Source organism: Lepidochelys kempii, chromosome 5, assembly GCF_965140285.1.
Source record: "Lepidochelys kempii isolate rLepKem1 chromosome 5, rLepKem1.hap1, whole genome shotgun sequence".
Classification (NCBI taxonomy): domain Eukaryota; kingdom Metazoa; phylum Chordata; order Testudines; family Cheloniidae; genus Lepidochelys; species Lepidochelys kempii.
Window position 1 is genome coordinate 15,102,815 of NC_136384.1, and position 19,504 is coordinate 15,122,318.

The 19,504-nt window shown below is 45.7% G+C and overlaps 1 protein-coding gene across 7 annotated transcripts in view; it reads left to right on the forward strand.

The window, feature by feature from the left end:
* CTIF (cap binding complex dependent translation initiation factor) overlaps window positions 1–19,504 on the forward strand; it is a 347,978-nt gene that overhangs the window by 310,331 nt on the left and 18,143 nt on the right. The window lies entirely within an intron of this gene.

Consider the following 19,504-nt stretch of genomic DNA (forward strand, 5'->3'; position numbering starts at 1 on the left):
CAAACACAACAGCAAAAAAAGGGAAACACTGTGAGTAATTATTTTGTACTTACATAGCAACCTTTATCTGTGTGTGCCAGGGCATGCTGTAAACATTAAGCTTGTAACAACACCACTGTGAGTGGAGAGATGAGTAAACTGAGGCACAGAGAAATTAAGTGAGTCATTATTATAAGCTAGGAGAACCCAGAAGCCCTATATGCCTAAGAACCCCAATTGAGAATATTGTCTAGTGTGTGTCACAATATTGTCTTGTGTGTGCTAAACATCCCCCTTTGTGCTGATGCAGAGAGGATATGAATTGGTACAGGTCCCAACTGGGTAGCATTACCAGTCATGCTTTTAGCTCTGCAGGTCCCTGGTTCAATTCCCAGTGTGTCGTAATCATGATAGGTGCTGGGAAATGAACCAGGGACCTTCAGAGCTAAAAGCATGACTGGTAATGCTACCCAGTTGGGACCTGTACCAAATCATATCCTCTCTACATCAGCACAAAGGGGGATGTTTAGCACACACTCCCCAGTGTGTCACACTTGTGACACACACTAGACAATATTGTGGCACACACTAAACAATATTCTCTCAACCACTAGACAACATTCCCCCATGTGATGTTTAATCATAGTAATGTAGGGCTGGAAGGGATCCTGAGAGGCCACCTAGTCCAGCCACTTGTGCTGAAGCGGGACCCAGTAAACCTAGAGCATCCCTGAGAGGTGTTTGTCTGACCTGTTCTTAAAAACCTCCAACGGATGGGAATTCCACAAGCTCCCTTGATAACCTACTCCATTACTTAGCTATCCTTATAGTTGAATTTTTTTTTACTAATATCTAATGTAAATCTCCCATGCTGCAGATTAAGCTGATTACTTCTTATCCTACCTTCGATGGACATGGAGAACAATTGATTACAGTCCCTTTTATGCCATCCTTAACATATTTGAAGACTGTTATCAGGTCCCCTCTCAGTTTTCTTCTCTCAAGATTAAACATGCCCGGTATACTTAATCTTTCCTCATAGTTAGGGTTTCTAAACCTTTTATCATTTTTATGGCTTTCCTCTGGACTCTCTCCGAGTTGTCCACATCTCTCCTAAAGCGTGCCACCCGAAACTGGACACCATACTGAAGCTAAGGCTCCAGTGCCAAGTAGAACAGGACAGTTACCTTCCATGTCTTACATGTTAATATACCCTAGCTTTTTTTGCAACTGCATCACATTGTTGACTCATATTCAATTTGTGATCCACTATAATCCCCAGATCCTTTTAAGATGTTCTACCACCTAGCCAGTTATTCCCTATTTTGTACTCGTCCATTTGATTTTTCCTTCCTGAATATAGCACTTTGCACTTGTCTTTATTGAATTTCGACTTACTGATTTCAGACCAATTCTCCAACTTGTCAAGGTCATTTTGAATTCTAATCCTACCCTCCAGAATGCTTGCAACCCCTCCCAGGTTGGTGTCATCCACAGATTTTATGAGCATACTCTCCACTGCATTATCCAAGTCACTAATAAATAATATTGAATAGTACTGGACCCAGGACAGACCCCTGTGGGACCCTATTAGGCACTTCCTCCCAGTTTGACAGTGAAATATTAATAACTGCTCTTTGAGTATGGTCTTTCAACCAGTTGTGCACCCACCTTATTGTAATTTCATCTAAATCACGTTTCCCTAGTTTGCTTATGAGACTGTCATGTGGGACAGTGTGCAAAGCCTTACTACAAATCAAGATAAATCACATCTACTGCTTCTCCCCTATCCACTAGGCTGGTATCCCTGTCAAAGAGGGAAATTAGATTGGTTGGGTATGATTTGTTCTTCCATGCTGGCTATTCCTTATAACCCTATTATCCTCTAGGTGGTTACAAATTGATTGTTTAGTAATATGTTCTAGTGTGTTGTCAGTGTGACAGTTCAGGGCAGCTGCCCCTGTATTCCACCTCCGTGGTCCCTCGAGGACTCTCAGTCCCACTCTCAGTCTTCCAGCTCCTCAGCTGTCACCTCTCTAGGGTGGAGACCCATGTCTCTTTCCCTCCTGACCAGTGGTTTCCAAGGCTGTACAGTTCTCTGCTGGCACTGTGACATCCCCAGCAAGCCTGACTGCCTAAACAGGCCAGTGTCTGCACTTTGCTTTCTCTTGGAAGGCTATGAACAGCTGTGGTTTCCCTCGGTCAAAAGTTATTGCACAGCCCTTTCTAAGCAAGCACATTTATTCTTAAGGTGAAAGCATTACAGAAAAAAACATATTAAAACAATAAAAGTTCCTCTACACATGCTTACCAGAGGTCACCCATCAGTCTTATGGGGCCTCAATAGGCCAAAGTCCTTTCAACCCTTCGCAGGAAGGATTGGGGGCCCCCTTGGACAGAATGTTCTGTCTGCTTGTTGGATCAGAAAGCGGGTCCTGAGACAGTTTAAACTCAGGGTATTTAGCCAAAAGTCCTGTTCTTGTCTGTTGGTCTTTGGAGAATCCAGTTTGAACTAGTAAATCTGAGCCTCTGCTGGTGGTTGTACCTCATTGGAGGGGTTATAATCTGGGAGAATTTGCCCAATCACCCCCCACTCTTCTTAATTCCTGGAGGAGCTGTGGTCATCCTCCCCCATGGAATTACATACAATCTGTGGCCCAATAATACGTAAATGTAATACAGTAAGCTCTCCCAAAGATATTGCAAGAAATTGCCATATCTGTCATCCCAATGAGTATGTTGTGACTTTGTATGAAACCCAATGTGAATTAAAATTCATTTGGATAACAGAAAATTAATTCAGAAAACCAGTGATTCATTATCAGCATGGATACTTTAAAATCTCTAAACAAATTAAAATAAAGAGCCAAGTTATGCTGAGATTTTCTTTTCCCATCTTTGTCCCTGAGCAAAGTGTTTTTGCTTATTAGTTATCAGGATTGGCAGCAGCGGTGACGACTCTGCTGTTTTCAAACCCTAAAATGGTGGCTCTAGGGCTGATCCTTGGAGGGAGGTTGGGACCTGATGTTGCAGGCTCTCTGTTTCATGGCATCTAGGCATAACCAGCTTTGGGATTTTTTTTAATACCCTTAGCTAATCTTGTCTCACAGGATGGACTCATGAGAATGGGTTCAGCCAGTCATCGTTTGTGATAGGTGGTGACTCTAAACGGATCACCAGACCCAAGCTGCATACTGGGAACCCCCGGAGTTATGCAAGCTGTAACGGTCCTCGATGCACAGCAGCCCTGTTGTGCAGTTGCTGTGGCCCTTCTCCTGTTCGGCCCAGCTCTCAGGCTGCTCGGTAGTAGCTGCAGATGGAACTCCACAGGGGGATTAGCGATGTTGGAAGCCAGATGGAGGGAGATCTGCTGGGTCAGCAGGGTACAAGGCTTAGAAGAGCATCTTGTCCCCTTCTCACCCTCCAGGACCTGTTGGGTCCAACCCTGGGAGCTACCCACAGAAGTGCATTTGTGGATTTCCAGGGGAGGTGATGCTGTGCAGGTACCATTCCTTCCCGTAGGAACATTCTGCCCTTGTCAGGTCTCTTCGAAGACAAAGCCAGATGAGGATGGTTCAGGCAATGAAAGGCAGGCCTAGGTGGCTCTGACAGCACTCTCCTTGCCTGTACTTGTGGCACCTTAGAGACTAACCAATTTATTTGAGCATAAGCTTTCGTGAGCTACAGCTCACTTCATCAGATGCATACTGTGGAAAATACAGAAGATGTTTTTATACACACAGACCATGAAAAAATGGGTTTTTATCACTACAAAAGGTTTTCTGTCCCCCCACCCCACTCTCCTGCTGGTAATAGCTTATCTAAAGTGATCATATCTGCCAATGTGATATATGCCATCATGTGCCAGCAATGCCCCTTTGCCTTGTATATTGGTCAAACATATACAATATGTATGTAATACATATACACAGTCTCTACGTAAAAGAATAAATGGACACAAATCAGATGTCAAGAATTATAACATTCATAAACCAATCGGAGAACACTTCAATCTCCCTGGTCACGCGATTACAGACATGAAAGTTGCGATATTACAACAGAAAAACTTCAGAAACAGATTCTAAAGAGAGATTGCTGAATTGGAATTAATTTGCAAATTGGATACAATTAACTTAGGCTTGAATAGAGACTGGGAATGGTTGATTCATTATAAAAAGTAACCTATTTCCCCTTGTTTATTCCTTTCCCACCCCCCCTTCCTCAAACGTTCTTGTTAAACCCTGGATTTGTGCTGGAAATGGCCCACCTTGATTATCATACACATTGTAAGGAGAGTGATCACTTTAGATAAGCTATTACCAACAGGAGAGTGGGCGGGGGGGACACGGGGACCTGGATTTGTGCTGGAAATGGCCCACCTTGATTATCATACACATTGTAAGGAGAGTGATCACTTTAGATAAGCTATTACCAGCAGGAGAGTGGGGTGGGGGGAGAGAAAACTTTTTGTAGTGATAAACACCCATTTTTTCATGGTCTGTGTGTGTAAAAACATCTTCTGTATTTTCCACAGTATGCATCCAATGAAGTGAGCTGTAGCTCACGAAAGCTTATGCTCAAATAAATTGGTTAGTCTCTAAGGTGCCACAAGTACTCCTTTTCTTTTTGCGAATACAGACTAACACGGCTGTTACTCTGAAACCTCTCCTTGCCTGTGTTACCCATCACAGCTTGAATTCTTACAAGTGGCAGGATTGTTTAAATCTCCTTCGCTTTTCATGCTCTTTCACATATTGCATTTTCCTCAGCTTAGATGACAAAACTAGCCTGATCTTTCACTCCTCCTGCCAGTGCAAGATTGTTCCCAGCAGTGCTTTTTCTAGGGCTCAGTGCAGTTTTGAATGTCCCAAGAACATGGGAATTATACCACTTCCTTGGTAGACATTTTCACAGCCTAATAGATCTCCCTGATATTCATCCTAAATTTTCTTTTGTGTAACTTCATCCCATCACTCCTATTTGTACCCCCTTGAAGAGCCTGGGGATGTTGTTTTTTTGTTTTGTTTTGTCTTGTCTCCTTCCTCTGAAGCATGAGGGATGGCCATAACTGGAGATGGGACATTGGACGTGGACCACCAGGGCTCTGAGGTGGCACTGAGCTGTCCCTCTCTCATGTGCTTGGCTGGCTGGTTCTTGCTCCCATGCTCGGCATGTGACAGACGGCCACATGTGGGGTCAGGAAGGAATTTCACCCAGTCAGATCGGCAGTGACCTTGGGGGTTTATCACCTTCCTCTGCACCATGCGGGTGTGGGTCACTTGCCAGGATTACCTGGGTATATCTCACTTAATTGTTTCCCTAACATGGCGGGGGTCTGGAGCACTGGTGCACCTCAGTCCCTCCGATTATCTGCCTGTGGCGCATACTAGTCTAGTCTCCTGTTGGGGGGTAATACTTTGGTCTAATTTCGTTTGTTGGGTTTGGAGTGCGGGCTCAGGTGGTTTTGGCGGCCTGTGCTATACAGCAGCTCAGTCCAGATGATCTGATGGTCCCTACTGGCTTCAAACTCTGTGATTCGCCCTCCTGTTTGATGACACCCTTCAAATACTTGTGCTTGCTTTTTCTCCTGCCTCCTATCCACCCAGTTCTTTTACTCTGTAGTCCTTTATAAAAAAGCTTTATTAGAGACAAGCTAAGACCTCTGTCTCTCGGTCCTTTCAGCAGTTCTTGCATCTTAGCCTCTCTCTTTCTCTCCCTTCCCCCCCCCCCGCCCTCCTTTTCCTTTATACCTTTGGCAGACTCAGCCAAAGGTCACCAAGGGAGTGAGCAAGAGGAAGGGGAATGTTGTCTGATGGCTGTGGCAGGAATGTCTCTTCCCTTCCCCCAGGGAGGCTTCCTCTCCGTAGCTCCCTTCCTTTCCTCCCCCAGTAAAAGCATATTAACACCTTCCATAATGGCCTACGCTTATGCTAGGCTGGACAGAATGGGGAGTGAATACGGTTGAGGGCAGTGTCAGTGATGACATTGGTATGGGGTGGGCAAGCCTGAAAGAATTCCTGCTGCTGGCTAATGAGGAGGAGGACGACAACTCAGAGGTCACCAAAGCAGCCTTTCTCAACAGGAGAAAAATGGACTTGTATAACAGTGAGTAAGTCACACTTTTTTGCTGTATGTCAGCTCAGTTTGTGTTGTTTGGACTCAAGAGGAAAGCTGACCTTGGGAAAGGAAAAGTGAGGTGCGGCTGTATCTGCTGGGGGCTGGGAGTATTATGTGTTGTAATGAATAACACATACCTAGTTATTGCATCTGAACATTATTATTTATTATTGTTAAAAGAAATCTGTTACACAACCCGGGGAATTTGCACTGTGCTTTACAAACTGAGATGAAAACACGTTCACTGCTTGGAAGAACTGACGGTTAAAGTTGGACAAGGCAAATGTGAGAAAAAAACCTTGGATAAAGATGAGGGCTGGACTGGTGAGGGATTTATTGACAAGGAGAAGGTGGAAAGGATTGTTTGCAGAAGTGGGTTTTAAGGAGGGAATTGAAAGAGAGAAGAGGGCACTTTGCAGATAAGAACAGGAGGATAGAGGACTGTTGTAACTATCGAATCTAAAGAGCTTGCTGGCTTAGTTTACAGGCACCAGACAAAATTATAACAAAGTATAAAAGTTCAAAATACAAATAAATGAACATCTTTTCTTCCCATCCATCCCCCTGGGCTGAAGGGTATGTGTGTGTTCCAAAGGGGGGAGCAGCCTGGGTGGGTGTGTGTGGAACAGGACATTGTTCCTAGGGAAAGGTTTTCTCTACGGGCCATCTTACACTTCAGTCTGATCACAGTCAGGTTTGGCCTCATTCTTGTCTCTCCTGGCAAGGAGTTCCATCGCTGGGTCTCTTTCTTCAGGTCTGCTGTACACACGGATATGGAGATCTTCCAGGACCATGATTCTTGGAGATTCTGCTATCAGGCTCAGGATTCTGCTATCAGCTAACTCTGTTAGCTCTTTCAGGAATTTGACTGGGGCCTTGGAAGCTCTCACGGCTGGAGATCTAAATAGCAGAAGTACCCCACTGTTTCTTCCATCGCTCACTTCACATACACTCAGATCTCTCCCCATTTTCATGGTGGATATGCCTTTGCATTTCTGGTCTGGTGAAATTAAAATGGCCACCCCATTGCCCTGGCATGCTGTAAGGCGGTTGCGTGGTAGGTATCGTGTGGGAACAAACTGGGCCATAAGCAGGTTTTGATGATTCATGTACAGTTGGAAGTCTCTTCTGTGAACAGCTCAATCAGTGATGCTCATTGTGCTGAGGACTGACCTAGTATTTGTCAGGAAAAACTGGAAGCTGTGGCTTTTTACTGATGCAGTTTGTATGACTGTTGAGGGGCACTGGAGGCCAGCAGGGTATGCTGCAGTTGTCAAAGGCTCGTTGATCTCCCAGAAATTTTCTTCCTAAGGTGAAATCCCCTTGACGGTGATGGCTTTGAATGTATTCGCTGTTCCTGGTCTCCAGGGAGGTGTTTATGTGAGGGCTTGGTGGGCTGGGTAGTATATTCTCTGTTCCCTGTGTGTGGGGCTGGTCCACCCAGGTAGATAGTGCCACTAGAGGACTGCTCTAAATTGTGCCAGGTGCAGTTGGTGGCCCTAAACTCTATCCCTCTGTACAAAGGCATTGCTCAGAAAGCCCAGTGATTAGGCCTGTCGAGAGAAATCTGGGGCCCTGGTGCATCATGTTCACTGGGGTCCCATGCCCTCCCATTTCACCCCAGTTACAGATGTTTGGGGGACTCCCCTGAGCTTGGGGCCCTCGTACAATTGTCCCCCTTTCATCCTCCTGATTTAAAGTAACTATAATCCACAAGGCTGCAACAAACGATCTTTCTCTCACACACTCATAGTTCCCAGAGTACCATGGTGGGGACACATCCCTTCTCCCGCACTCATCCTTCCCAGGATACCTGGGGTTAGTGTTCTAATTTCTGTTCTTGCACCAATGAAGAGACAGTAATGTGACTGAACTCTAAGGATCAAATTCAGCCCTGGCATAAGCAAATGAAACTCAACTGGCCTTAAACGTCCACTTCTCTAAATTCTGCCAACTACTTCTTTCCATTTCCTATTTTAAAAAAAAAAAAAAAAAAACCAACGAAGTTTGAAAACAGGAGCACATCCAAAGGGGGTTGGCTTCTACTAGCACAGCCGTGTTTCTCTTCCTTCGTGGCAATGGACCTCTTTCAGAATGATCATAAAATAGGAACAATGGAAACAGATGGGATGAGAGGCAGGGATGACCAGCAAAGGGGCATTATATTCCAGTAGCACCTAGAGGCCCCAACCAATACTGGGATTCCATTGTGCACAGTAAGAGCTCAGGCCCTGCCCCAAAGAGCCAATGTTCTAAATAGGCAAGACAGCAGATGGGGATGAAAGGAAAGAGGTGGAGTGATTTGCTGAAGATGCACAGTGGCTGAGCCAGGATCAAAGTCTCCTGAGCCCAGCACCCAGTCCAGGGGACCATACTGCCTCTCACATCGCAGAATTTCCACATGAGGGGTACAGATTACTTACTCCTCAAGCTGGGTGGTCAGGAGGGAACCCCTCACCTATACCTACATTTTTCTTTTAACTACAGCAACCTTATTGTATCCAGCCCTCGCTTGCCTGGTTCAAACAGGAGAAGGGCGACGACAGCACACCTGTGGGAAATGCAGAGTAAAAGCCTGATTCCCAAAGAGATGCGGTGTAATGATGTCAGCGGAGACTTGTGGGTGCTCACCATCTCTCAGGGTCAGGCTCATGGAGTTTTTCCCAGAGTTTCAGTAGAGCAGGAATCAGTAGTTTAAGCCAGTTTTATCTTTTCATATTGGTGCCTGGGGAGCAGGGAGACAGAGTTTGTGGGGGAAGAGCAGTGCTCCATAGATTTACCATGTTATTTTGTAGGTAGACCTGCTAATAAACAGACTAGAAAGCAATTGCTTCACAATCATGGTGGCAATCCTGAGTTTCAGGATGGGAGATTTCAGAGTAGCTGTCATGTTAGTCTGTATCTGCAAAAAGAACAGGAGGACTTGTGGCACCTTAGAGACTAACCAATTTATTTGAGCATAAGCTTTCGTGAGCTACAGCTCACTTCATCGGATGCATTCAGTGGAAGAGAGGAGAGACGGTGCCGTGGTTCAGACCCAGGGCTGAGATCCAGGAGATCTACATTTAGACAATTGGCCAATCACTTAACCTGATCATGCTTTTTTCTCCATCTGTAACATGGATAATAGTATTTCCTGTCTGCTGCCCATCGTCTGTCCTGTCTTGTCTATTTAGACTGTAAGCTCTTTGAGGCAGGGACTGTTTCATACCATGTGCCTAGTATAATGGGATCTCAGCTGGGGCCTCTTGGTGCTTCAGTAATATAAATAATAATGTCCTTCTGTCAACTATGACAACTTTAGTCTGTCTTGGGTTCAGTCTGAGCCAGCAGTTTTTCATGGGGTCCTTCCTGCCCTGTGGGACTGCACAGAAGTGTATGTTTTGGGTATATCTGGTAGTGGAGCAGCCTGTTTTGTCTGACCGTATCACCTAACGGTTGTACATAAACATTAAAGAAGGGCAATGTCAGGACTGAGTCCTGTGAGACTCCACAAGACAAGTCTTTAAGTGAGCGTGGGCGGCTGGCCACGATTCACTGGGAACTGATGGAATGGAAAGATGGTAGCCATCTCAGTGCCACTCCATCAACAGCTGCAGGTGGATTAGCAATATCGAATGGCTGAGTATCACTGTCTTCTCTCTCTCTTCAAGGAGGATGTCCAAATGGAACCAGGGCTGTTTCTGTGCTATGATTTATCCGGAAGCCAGACTCAGAGCTTCAAGGAGATTGGCAGAGGCTACATGCCACTGGAATCTCTTTGCTGCTGCCTTCCTAAAAGTCTTACACAGAAGTGGGAGGTTCGAGACCAGCTGAGGGGTTAACAATGTTGCGTGTTTTGAGCGTTTTTTTTTTTTAATTACATAACTCTGCAGTGATTGTCAAAAACTCTGCCTCTGAGTGGGCATTAACGAGCCTCAGTTGATCAGCATACAAGGATTTACACAACACCAGTATTGATGAATAACCATCCAGTGATTGTGGAGAGAGCAGACCTCACAGCCAATCAGAGAGTAGGAGATTTACATATTTGCAATTGTGCATCATCCCTGTAGTCTGGCTGGCAGAGACCATTCCATTTCAGTCTCATTTAAAGTGCTGGCATTAACCCATTACTTCACTGCCTATGGTACAGGCTGTTAAGTATGAGCCTCAGGGTGATGGATATAGAGGATAATACTCCTTGTCTAATTGCCTTTCCCCTGTGCCTGAGTCTGCTGTGTCATATGAATATAAGAACGGCCATACTGGTCAGACCAAAGGTCCATCTAGCCCAGTATCCTGTCTGCTGACAGTGGCCAATGCCAGGTGCCCCAGAGGGAATGAACAGAACAGGTAATCAAGTGATCCATCCCCAGTCATCCAATCCCAGCTTCTGGCAAACAGGATCACTTGATGACGCCATCCTTGCCCATCCTGGCTAATAGCCATTGATGGATCTATCTTCCATGAACTTACCTAGTTGTTTTTTGTAGACTTCATCTTTTTCCCTCCCTCCTCTGAATTCGTGTTATCTCCTGGGGCCACACTGTGTAATTTAGAAAAATAATCTAACTTGGTAATCAATGTCTAAAAGTCAAGAGGATACCATCTTTTCACTGTCTTCCTTAGAGGAAGACTGGGGAAGAACCTTTCCAACTTCTGTCAGAAGGCTTGGGGGGTGGTGCTGTTTGGGGAAGAAAATTGCAGCTTTTAAAGTGTTGGGTTGTCCTTGTTTTTGTTTTTTTTTAATCTTTCACATTTAAAAAAAATCAACCCTTTGAGACTAATGAGGGTCTTTGGCAGTATAATAAGATGATAGGATTTTAAAATTTTTCTTCTAGTAATAGAATGAGACAGAATTTGCCTCTATATATTGTAGCATTAAAGACATGGGTGAAGCGTGACTTTTAGTTCACACTGCTTTTACACCAGTTATTCCATACACTTCAGTGGAGATGCACCTCAGAGTACTTGAGATCAGAATCAGGCCCTCTCTCGGGAAGAAAATGATTCATATGTAGGGAAATAAAATCAGACACCTTCATCCAAAGGGGAAGGAAATAGATGTTTGCTATATCTGTTTGTTTGCATTAAGCCTCTGTAGGGTGGCTTGTGTCTGAAAACCAGCAATGTCTCCCTTTCAGTGCTATTCCTGGTATTTCAGTTAGTTTTACAAAAATTAGTGTTTTGTCCCAGTTCTTCAAAATCCCTGTGGCCTTTGGCACCCTAGCAAAGCTTCTGGCCAGTGAAACTGATAGCAGGCTAGCTGATTGTTTATGTGCCTTAAGGGCTGCTCTCCCACCAGGACTGTCACCACCCTGCTTCCTGCCCTCTGCATGAGACCTGGACCCAGCCATCCTCAGCAGGTCACTTCTGCATTGCCCCAAGTGATGAACAAGGCAGCAGGCACCTCAGCTGCATTTCTACCACATGCACATGCCTACTGACCCAGCCTTGGTTGTCATCCTGGCTTCTCCCCACCTCACCTACACCAGAGATGAGCACCAGATTGTGGCAGGAGGTGTGGAGACAACCAGGTGGCTGTTTCTAGGGGGAAAGGAGGGAGACAAAGGAATGAATGAGAGAAAGACACAGAGAGAGGAGTTAATGAGCGTTACACTCCCTGTTTGCGAGTGTGAGGGGAGGGGGGCAGTGAGCGCTCCAAAGGGAAATGGCAAAAGGAAGCAGATTGAAGGCTGTGGGGAGGCAGAGAGAAGGAACAAGAAGAGAGGGGTGTGAGGGAAAGGAAAAGGAGAAAACAAAAGCACAGAAGATATAAGAACAGAGAAGGAAGAGGAGCAGAATGTAAAATCTAGAGAAGGAGAGAGAAAGAGAGTAGGATTGGAGCAGGAGAGATTCACAGATACAGCATAGCTGGGCCCATGGATAGAATGAATGGACTGGGCCCTGGAAAAAGGACTAAAGGGGGTAACGAGAGAGGGGTAAAGGCCCTGGTCTTTATTTGTTGTGTGGGAAAAGAGAAAAGAGATGGCTTGGCTGACAAGTGGGGAGTGAACTAACTTCACTCCCTCTCCTCCCTCCCCAGCCAAACCTTCCTTTGCTCACCTCCTTCTCCCCCCTTCCCCCGGCCCAATCTCGAAAACTCTCCCCTCCCCAGCAGCATGTGCCCTGGCTTTCCCCTTTGACCATCTGCTCACCCCGTGTCTCAGAGCTGTGGGAGATTTTATTCTCCACGGCGTGAATGCCACAGCCCAGCTCCTAGCAGGGATGTCTTCAAACTTTAATGTTTTTCATGCCACTTTCTGTTAATAGTGAAGGTCACTTTAGTCTTGTCCCTGTCTCCCTGACACAGTAGTGCATTGTAACAGAAGTTTGTAAGAAGTGCGGGAAGGCTGGGGGAAGTCAGGGATGGGTCATCAGATATTCCAGCCAGGCAGCTTAAGAGACAGTAATTGTTGTTGCTCTGTTTCCACTACATACACTTTTATTATATGACTGTGCCCTTACAGAGCCTAATTTTTAGCGTTTACTATTGATAATAATTTATGGAGGTTTGGCAACCAAGAAATCCCAGTGCCACAATTCACCTCTGTACATGGCTGCTTTAGATTTTCACAGGGAGACTTCATTAGCACTTTGGAGGCATATTCAGTACATAAAAAAATTCTTTCCAGTTCAAAAACCTTCCTCCTCCGCTACCTGTTTGTCCTGGAGCTGTGCATTACTCTGACACTGGAAGGTTCCAGGAGCTCAAAACTCTGTGCCCAGCTTGAATCAGTAGGCTAGAGATTGATTGCTAGAGGTAGACATCAGAGACTGCATCATGTACTGTGATGGGTATATATCACCTCAAGAGTTCTCCTGTCCTCTTGAGTCCAGTGGAAGGTGTTGGGGGAGATTTGTGTGTCATCTCCCTCCTCCTCATTCATCATCTCCCTCTCCTGAAGTATTGTTTGTTGCCTGTCTTGGTCTGTGATTTTCTTATTTAGATCCTAAGCTCTTCAGGGCAGGGAACTTGTCTCTCTTTGACATATAAATGTAGAGTGCAGACTCAATAATTTTACATCAATAATTAAATGCATAACCTTATTCTCTAATTTTGGGCAAGGGCAAGACAGAGAACAGAGTTTGTAATCTGTCTCACCTCAAGATACTGGGTAGGGGGGGAAACAGAGATTCCGTTGCAGAAGGTTCTATGATATCTTTGGTCCCAGTTGCACTGTATAACGTTTTGTGTCCAGGATCACATAATCTTAGAAAGCTATGGGATTGTATTGAATCCCATCCATTAAGTATTGTAATGACAATAACATTTCTTTAACTATGAAGATTGACCAAGTAGCCCTGATGCAAAAGATAGAGTTATCAAGGTCCAAATGCTGCTCCCATTCACTATTGTCATTCCAGAGAGCCTGTTTTTTGTCAACCACTTCCACCAGTTTCATGCTTTTTTGTGTAACTCTTGACTTAATGAAGTTACTCTTGGTTTGCACCAGTTTCATGTAGATCAAAATCAGGCCAGAGTAATGCCATTGACTTGGGTGGATTTCCACCAGTGTCGGTGAAAGCAGAATTTGGCCTCAAATAAGGAGCATGAGAGGGAGAGTGTGGGTCAGATTGCCATTCTTCCTCAGTGAGCAGATGGAGGGGCATTTATGTCTCATTCAGAATGGAGAGGAAGTACTCTCAGCAGATAAGTGAAGCAAGATATCATCTCACAGGATTGTCCTTACTCCTCAGGTGGCTTTGTTTTCATTTTTCACCCTTCATGCCAGGCATTGTCAGCCCCCCAAGACCTTTCAGCTGAATGTAAACAATGATTTGCAATTTGCATCAGCCGCCATGCACTCTTACAGGATTCAGGAATGTCCTGCAGGCCCGGGCGGGGCCCTTTGCAATCAAGTGCAGTGGTCTCTCTCTATATTTCTATGGTTTTTATCTCCCTGGGCCCTTGGGATGAGATCACATCCTCTGGTCCCATGGTTAGTGGTTATTCTGACTTCATCCTGCCTGTCTGAAGTCTGGATGTCGCGCACACACACACTTAATGGGAGCAGCTCAGCAGGCCACGGGGGCCCGCTCCAAAAAACGATCATAATTTGTTCTGCAGCCTCAGGGGAAAATCAGAGTTGAGTGGTGAGTCACATTGCTCTGTGGACCTGCTGCTGCTAGTGGGGGAGACTGGGGCAGTTCCTGTGACGACACAAGAGCATGGTCCCGCAAAGGCAGTGATTCCCAGTGGTCCTTTGCTTTGCCTAAGGCAAAGTAATGTCTCAGAAGCACTGAGCCCCAAGACCACTGTATCTCTCTTTGCTCACAGCCTTAGGGCTTGCCTACACTTACATTCTGTAGTGCTCTAACTTGCTGGCTCAGGGACGTGAAAAATCACCCCCCTGAGCGCAACAAGTCTGAACACTTTACAGCGCTAGTGTAGACAGGCTCCGAGGTAATCCCCTGGATTACCAGGAGCCCTGGGAGAGCTCTCTCCCAGCGCTCGCACGTGACCACACTCGCACTTCAAAGCGCTGCCATGGGAGCATTCCCGTAGCAGCGCTTTGAAGTTTCCAGTGTAGCCCTGCCCTTAACTCCGAATCAAACATCCCATCTGAGGAATTGGGTTTGATCCTGTTCCCCTTGAAATTAATGGCAGTTTGTCATTGGCTTCAGTGGGAGCACGGAGCCGGCTCTTTGACCTTCTGATACCTTGGTAGGCAGAGCACTAACATTTCCAAACCGATCCCAAATTGGTACAGACTGTGGAAGTCTTCAAACTGGATTTGCTGGCAGGGTGTTTTCTGGTTATTCATCCCCCACATCCTGGTTTGCACTGTGCAATTTGCCCCCCACTTGGCTGTTTTCATCATCCCTGGTCTTGTGACAATAAAAGCTGGAGTTGTAACAATTCCCATTGGCTCAGTTAAGTCCATGATCTTCCCACGTGCACCGCTGCACAACTGGCTCTCAGAAATCAGGGCACAGGCAAAAAACCCTATAAGGTCTTGCAATGGTCACTAAGCAAATGACCCTTGGAAAAATAACAGACCACTGGTGTTTGGGGCGGGTGGGGGAGGAAAGAGGGTTCCCCTGACGGACTTGGAGTGAGCACACAAAGGGCAGCCCCTTCTTTGTAGAAATAGAGTCATGGGTTTGGCTACACTTATTCTGAGAGGGAGCTTCCCAGCCTGGGCCCCACAGACTTCGGTTAGCAGGGCTCTCACTAGTGCACTAAAAATTGTTGCGTGCATGTTATTTTGACATTGAGACTTGAGTCCCGCTTACACAAGTCTGTCGACCAACATGGGAGGCTTGGTCCCAGACGCAGTATAGACACATCCTAAGTGGCTTTTGCTAGCGCTGCTGAGCACAGCGGGAGACTCAGCCAGTCAGGGAACTAGAAGAAATATCATTGACTTCAGTCAATTTGACCTCCACAATATAAATAATTTTGAAACGTGCTGAAATGTTCATGGTTGTCTGTATGGGTGCAAAATTTTGTGCCCAGTCTGAATGACAATTTCATGGAGATGAAATGTGTATCTTTCTATCTGTGTTCTTACATCAAGCCCATTTCGTGTTAATAGAAACTTTATGGCAAATGTTTTTTTTCTTTTGCATGAAATATTTTACACAGCTCTAGTAATTAGCACTATGCCTTCGGGAATAATGTCAGTAAGCAGGCAGTGTAGTGTATGCCTCTGGACTTAAGCTGTACGTTTAAATGTTCATGTATCCCTACTTCATACAGAATGTGGTCTAGTGATAAGAACATGGGACTGTGTGTCAGGGTCCGTAGATTCAGTTCATGGTGCTAGTGTCTCGGATAACACCGAGCAAGACATTTAACTGATCTGTGCCTCAGTTTACCTCTGTAACATGGAAATAACAATACTTCCCTATCCTCCTAGGGATACAGTAAGACTTCAGCTCCGTTTGTAAGTCACTTGAGATTCCTTTGATGCAAGGTACCACCACTAGTGTGAACATGCTTTCAGTTTTTGAAAGAAATAGGTTGTCTTGTCCCAAAGTGGATGTTAAGAACACTGGCATGGACTGAAGGCTAATTGTGCTCTGGGAGCATCTACTGGCACAGTGGCAGTTTGTCATCTCCACATGCCAGGCACATATCTGTTTTTGTTTCTTTGCCACACACAAAAATGTCGATGTAAAGCATCTTTTCTTGGACTACTTTGTAAAAGAAATTGTGGGCCATTTGCGTGCAGAGATTAATGAATTCTAGGAAGAATGCCTTACAGCTCCCGTGAAATCACTCTCACCGCACAACACACATTATTTCCAGGAAGAGAGCCTATAAAATTTATTTTCATTTGTTCATGAAAACATGTAACCCTCTGAGACCATCCAGACATGCTAGCCTTCCCAAACATATTGGCATATGCTGTATCTGTCACAGGAATACAGAAATTTGGAAGCAGGAGCCCTCCCTTCCAGAGATCTAAATTCGTGTTCTTGGGGTGTCTCCTTCCAATCTACAAAGCTGTTAGCACCAGAAACCCCCAGCAAAAAATGAGAATCCTTTCGCAACAAAGGTTGGGTATTATCTGACCAGTCAGGCAGATTCTGGCATGCGGCTCCTCCTGTTAGGAAATCAAGTAGACTCTTTGTCTACTCTCCAGCAGGCACCGCTTCTCTCATTCCACAGCTTCGCTTGATATGAGGAACTGACTCAGGAGCAAAAGGAAGTTTTCCCTAGGACAGTCCAAGCCTCCAGGGGATGATTACAGGTTAGACAGAGAAGTGTGCAAGTCTCCTCTCACCTGTGCTGTTGTCTGCCTCTTGCTCCTCCTCCCCATTACTCTGTCTTCTCTACTCTGTTAAGCTCCTTCTTCCACCTTTTTTAGCTGTCCTGATAGATGCCTCTTTTGGAAAGACGACTGATTTCTGTGGTACTGATTCTGCAAATATAGCATATACAGTGTGCGAGTTATACATTTTAAAATATAGATCAGAATTAGACTGTAGGAAGGGTGCTTACATAATAGGCATAAATAATACATTTGGATAAAATACATTAAACTGCTAATGCAATTAATTAGGTTGAGACTTTGATCACACAAAAGCCAGACACTTCAAAGTTGCAATTCCAACAACAGCTGAATGGTGCAAACTTCATTACCTCAGGGTCAAACTGTACACTCTGCATGCATGTGACTTCCATTGACTTGATTTCCTCTTGGGACTGGGTGTCACACATGCCATGGGAATTCAGGATATGGCTCTTAAACGCAGTTCAGCGCTGGGGCCTTGGAGCAAAGGGTAGATGCAGAGGAGATATCCCAGGGCTGCAGAGGCAGGCAGCAAGGGTAACACGATTGTTGGCAGCCGTACCAGCCTGCCGGTGCGTTCAGAGCGTGCAGTCTAGCAGGGGCGCCAGCCCCACAGACTCTTCTCCTGTGCCTAGGATACTCAGGGAGACAAAGGGAGAAGCACAGTGAGCATCAGAATAACATTCCTTTGAAAAGGATTACAAAATCACTGGCCAAATAACAAAATCCCTGTCCCTGAGTTCTGTAACCCCACCTGCACAGACCTAACCAGCCAGTAGTCCTTGCATGCAAATATGAGGTGTGTCCGCCAGGTTAGCCCCCTTAGGTTTGAGGAGTAGCTTAGAGATCTATTATTTCTGTTGGCAGGGAGGCTTACGCACAGCCACCTAAGCTAGCACAGGAGACATTGATTCAGCCCTGCCTGTGCTACACAAATCACCCATTTTATAAATGGTTTTGTCTAGCACAGTCCAGCCCTCAGTGCAGACAGGGCGTAATGTGACTAAACTCCTGCATCTTCGCAGGAGGTTAGACTAGATGACCCTTGCGATCCCTTCGAAGCCTATGATTCTATGAAAACCGCTTTTGCAAACACAGTGTGAGAGGAGGCAGTACCCCAGCACTGTTTAAATGCTCCGTGTTTATCGTTATCTTGTTATGATAGCAGGTGGGAAGGGCCCCTTCTCTTGCCCCATCTGTCCCCTCTCCATAGAGCAGCGTTTGAAAGGGCCCCCGTTCACCACTACCTTTTCTCTACGCTGTTCCTTCCCACCTGTCTAATGGCTGTTTACACACTGACCTCACAGCCATGTTTATGAGCTGGCTTTAAACACAATTCCCTCTAGGCCGATTTACCACACTCTTAAGCCAGCTAGGTAGATGGGGCAGAAACAGTATTTTAAAAGCATGCACTAGGCTGAGTCTCAGTCCAGTGCTTTGGCCACAAGACCAACCTTGGTCTGACCCACATCAGACTGACCAACTGTCTGACCCGCCTCACTGTGGTAAACAGGTTTAGCAGAAGCCATGTATAAATCTGGTCTTTGAAGATAGCTGGGAGGCCAGTGCAGATGGGCCCAAAATGTTCTTCCTAACCCCTGGTCTTCCTGAGCTCCCAGCTAATAGGCACATAGGCCAGAAGGGACCAGCATGATCATCTAGTTTGACTTCCTGCATTTTGGAGGCCACAGAACCTCGCCCACCTATTCCTATAATAGACCCATGACCTCTGAAGTCCTCAGATCATGCTCTAAAGACTTCAGGTTACAGAGATTCCACCATTGCCACTAGTTCAAACCTGTATGTGACCCGTGACCCCTGCTGCAGAGGAAAGCAAAAAAACCCCACCCTGGGGTCTCTGCCAGTGTGAGGCAGGGTCTCTGCCAAATTCCTTCCTGACCCCAAATATGGTGGTCAGTTGGACCCTGAGTATTTCGGAAAGACCCAACAGCCAGACATCAGGAAAGAATTCTCTGTAGTAACTCAGAGCCTTCCCCACCTAATGTCCCATCGCCAGCCACTGGGGATATTTGCTCCTACCATTCACAGATTGGCTACATGCCATTGTGGGCAGTCTGATCATACCACCCCCTCCATAAACTTATCAAGCTCAGTCTTGAAGCCAGGTAGGTTTTTTGCCCCCACTGCTCCCATTGGATCTTCACTCCTCTGATAGTTAGAAATCTTTGTCTAATTTCAAGCCTAAACTTGTTGATGGCCATCTTTCTTTCAGGGACTAAGCTTGCCCATGGCCTGGTCCATAGTGTATGCTTGCTGTCTTCCCTCAGCAGCTGCTTCCTCCTTCTCCTCCTCTCTTTTCCTTTCTTCCTCTCTAGCTGTAAACCCATCTCTCCCTCCTCTTTCCCTTGTTTCCCATCCATCCCAGAAACATCCCTGTCCCTCAGGTGCCCTCACAATGAGAGTTTCCTCACGTTCCCCCAGACATCCACATGCACCATGTCTCTCCTCTTGTACATGCTTCACAATGTATCACTCCTCTAGATACTGATAGGTATGGTAGGCGTTCTTCAAAGGCCACTTCAGAAATCATCATTCACCACAGCTCCACTCCAAACTGAATTAACAAATTTGTAACTTATTACTTACAGTTCAGATCAATGAATAAACTCCGGTACTGATCAGCTGGCTGTGCCCTCTGTTCTTTTATAATTTTGACAGAT